Source organism: Chinchilla lanigera, unplaced genomic scaffold, assembly GCF_000276665.1.
Source record: "Chinchilla lanigera isolate Chin_1 unplaced genomic scaffold, ChiLan1.0 scaffold00051, whole genome shotgun sequence".
Taxonomy (NCBI): Eukaryota; Metazoa; Chordata; class Mammalia; order Rodentia; family Chinchillidae; genus Chinchilla; species Chinchilla lanigera.
Genome location: NW_004955452.1, coordinates 11,156,529 through 11,160,490, shown reverse-complemented (window position 1 = coordinate 11,160,490; position 3,962 = coordinate 11,156,529). Strand labels below are relative to the sequence as shown.

The 3,962-nt window shown below is 58.7% G+C and overlaps 1 long non-coding RNA gene across 1 annotated transcript; it reads left to right on the top strand.

The window, feature by feature from the left end:
- The first annotated feature begins 550 nt into the window (after positions 1–550).
- On the top strand, positions 551–2,282 carry LOC106149707. The gene is made up of 3 exons (XR_001236032.1): positions 551–830; positions 1,582–1,789; positions 2,074–2,282. It is a non-coding gene; the product is annotated as an uncharacterized LOC106149707 (long non-coding RNA).
- Positions 2,283–3,962: the final 1,680 nt, after the last annotated feature.

Genomic DNA, 3,962 nt, shown 5'->3' with positions numbered 1-3,962 from the left:
CCCTGCTTGAGGAGCGTGTGGCCCCAGGGAGGGCAGGAATGGGGTGTTTGAGTGTGGCGCAAGGAAGGAAGCAGAAATGACACAAATTAAGAATACTCCAAGGCCGAGCTGGTGACAAGCCCGCAGGGCACCGACCGGGCCGCAGGGATGGCGGGTGGCGGGGTGGCTGGTGATGGCCGGACAGAGACCCGCCTGCCACTGCGGCCAGCGCAGTCAGAAGCTTCAGAGGCCGAGCGCGCAGGGCCAGGGCTTCCCGCCGCCTGCTGTGGACCGAGGAGGCCTGGGACTGCGAAGGCGAAGACAAATACACTCACTTCGGGGATTTGGAGCCAGAGGAGGTGAAAAAGCAGTGGCTGGAGATGCGAAGGCTGTGCTGTTCAGGAGACAGAGCTCGTGTGTCTGCTTCGCAGGCCAAGGGAGAAGCGCCGCGGAAGGGAGGAGGGGTGGCTGGGGCTTCCCAGACTGTGGAGCTGGAGGAGCAACGAGGGGGGGGTGGGGGCTGGCACTGGGCTTTTCGACGTTAACGTGCATTCCAGCCACGTGTCTCAGCTCTCCACACTGCAGCCACATCCTGACCCAGGTCCCAGAGCCCTGCACATCCCATCGCACTGAGACAAGTGAGGGGGCCTCAGCCCGCCTGCCTTGGGCACTGCGGAGGTGCCCAGGCCAGGAGCAGGGACAGGAGGCAGACAGAAGCTGGGGCTCGGGGATCTCGGGACAGGGCCCCGAGCGGCTGGCAGGAGTCGCGGGAAAGGCCGCTGACAGGCTCAGGAAGGGTGCACAGAGAAGCCGGATGTTAGGATAAAAATGCAAGTCCCGGATGGATGAAGGTGACAGGGACAGTGAAGATGAGGGTGGTAAGGAGGGCAGCAGAATTGAGCCAGGTGGCAGAAGTCTCAGAGCAGGAAGAGAAAGGAGGCCGCACCTAGGAAGCACACGCTCGCACCACACCCCAGTGCTGGCTTTCTTGGGAGGACACGGGATGATGGGTAGTTCTGATTTCTTCTTTATGCTTTCCCGTATTTCCCACCAAGGTTTCTACAGTGAGCTTGTTTTTGTAAATATAAAAGGAAATGCAATAAATCTCTATCGGTGCCATCCAAAAGTTGTGATTGTAAGCAATTTGTGTTAGCTTAAAAAAAATTAAAATGAAGGCTTGGGGCTATAGCTAAGGCACGTTACCACTCCTCTTCTCTCAGAGAAGCACAGCCAGTTGGTTTTAGCTTATGCTCCATGTGCGCATGGAAGGAGATGACCAGGTATGGGTACGTGACAGCTACCTTTACGTGGAAGAGCGCCCGTCACTGTGAGGATGTGGGGCCTTTTAAAAGTGAGGAGGCCTTGCACAGTGGCTGGAAGCCTGGGGAGAGCACGGGGAGGTAGGGGAGGCTGTGCCCTGGGAAGGCTGTGCCCTGGCCTGCGCACCTGGGCCACACCTGGTCATTACACATTCCAGGAGGAGAGGGAGGGAATTACTCTTGTATTTCTCCAGTGAGGTTTGAACCCACGTTCATGTCTCTCAAAGCCATGAACACCTGAGAAAGCCAGCAAGCCTGGAAGGTAATTATCCCCATCTGCTAGACAGGGAAACTGAGGCCTGGAGAACGCCAGGGAGCTGCCCGAATGTCACAGTGCCTTGGGGAGGAAAGGAACTAGACCTCTGGCCTGGAATTCTTCCTAGAAGAATTTCTCCAGCCACAGCACAGAGGTGGAGCAGGTGCGGGATGCCTGGGACTGATGAACCTCGGCCACCCGCCGTAATAAGGACAAGAAGCGGCGATAACTTCAGGTTGGCAGACGGCCAGGAAATAATGGGCTAGAGAGAGGCAGGTGGGACCGTCCTTCCGCCTCAGAGGCCCCAGAGAACCGGCACCATGTAGAGGGAGGGCGTGGCCCTTTCCACCTCCCTTCCCCATGCGCTCGGAACTCAGGGCTGCCTTTCCCCTTGGGCAGGCCTAGGTCAAGCCTTAGCTCCAGCTCTGATGAATACTGTGCGACTGTGGAAAACTCCTTTCCCTTTCTGGCCCTCAGTGTTCTCATCTGTGATAGGGGGTGATTATCTTAAACTCTCAGTGCTGTTCCAGGGACAAAAAGAGTGACTCCAACTCTAGAAGCCAAGGCACTAAGAGGTCCAGCCACCAGCCCAATTCTAGGAGGCCCCAGGCCCGAGTCAAGAGGATACCTGAGGCGCACTGGTGAGAAACCACGTGCGGGCCTGAGCCTGACGTCAGCTTCACAGTGGCCCTTGCAAGCTCCACAAAGCCCCTAGAAGGTGGCTGAGCCCTCAGGTAGCTGATGGTGGGGGGGGGAAGGCGGTGGGGGGGGCCTCTCCCCCTGTTTACCAGAGGCAAGACGTGACTCCTTGCAAGACTCCAAGGATACAGCCAGGAGTGAAATGAAAAGCACAGTCCTCCCCTTGCCCTCCTGCAGACCCACGCCACCTTGGCTGTTGCTCTGGTGCTGTTGATCGCTGTTGGGATCAGCTCTACCGTCCATAAACCTGGCCTCTGCACTCTTCGCTGTGTAGGATAAAGACCTGGACATGCAGCTGCTGCGCCGTAATTACAAGTGTCTGAGCATTTACAGTCGGGAGAAGCACTGCTCGGTGGTGTCCCCATGGACACCAGCCTTAAAATGGCAGCGGGGAGGCGCCAGCCTGACTCTCCTTCCACCTGCACCACTGCACACTGTTCCCTCCGGACAGCGGACGGCAGGGAAGCCTAGCTGCTGAGGTGACCAGACTGGCCTGCGGCACTGTGGACGTCACCTGGGGGGTGTGTAGGTCTTTTCCAAACTCCAGAAGCTCTGTGCGCTGCTCCAGGCATGGGAGTCATTTGCTACACAGGCACATGGCAGGAGTCACTGCGGGTGTGCAGCAAGGCCCACACTCACTGGGCACCTGTGTACCCAGGGCTGAGAACCCGGGCACGTCAGGCCAGCCCTGCCTTCACAGCCACCGACCCAGAGATGGGGCGCAGTCTGGGAAGGCAGGCGGTGCCTCCCAGGAGTGGGTTCCAAAGACCGGGGAGTCCGGGAGGCAGCTGCCGTGTGGGCATTTTGAAGTGAGCACTTGGGCACTGAGACCCGGCTGGGAATCCAGGTTCTTGCTTACTGTGACACTTCCGGCTGGGTGGGCTTCGGCAGTAGGTGCCCTCTGAACCCAAAGGGAGGAGCAGTACCTCTGCCAGGGATGCCGAGGAGGGACCAGGGGCAGCGCTGTCCATCCTGGCACATTAAATGCACTCAGCTCAGCTCCTGCTGTGCACCCTGCTGGGCCTACACTTTGTCCACCCACACTCTAGGGGGTTTCCACGGGATTTTCTTAACTTTGGTATTTCATTGTTTCACCATGCTCTCAGGGGACAGGGATTAAGTCTGATTTTCCAAGAAGGGAGCAAGACTGGCCCAAAACAGAGAGGTAAAGCACCCTGCTCAGGGTGGAAGACAAGGCCAGCAGACCAAGATACATTCTCAGCCCAATAAAAGGAAGGCTAGGCGGACCTGTTATCCCAGCACTCAGGAAGGAGGCTGAGGCAGGAGGATTGCTGGCATGGGCTACATAATGAGTTAAAGGCCAGCATGAACTACACAGCCAGACCCTGTTTAAAAAAAAAAAGGCCAGGCCAGGGAGGGAAAGCCACTGGCTCGAGGTCACACAGCAGTTAAGGCCAGGCCCTAGCTCCGCAGGCAGCGCTCTTCTGCCACCCACAGCTGCCCCTTGACCGTTCCCAGGCTTCATCCTGGGGGTTTCTCCGCTCAGGTGCCCCCCAGGTGCAACCCCATCTTATTCCCCGGCCCGGGCAATCAGCTGCTGCGAGCCTCAGTTTCCATCCGTCAAGTGGGCAAACTGCAGCAGGGCGGGCCGGGGCGCGGGCGGGGGCTGCGCAGTGACTCAGCCGCGCTCGGACCGGGCTGCCGAGCCGGTCGGACGGTCCTCTGGATGGTGGTGTCCGGCGACTGGG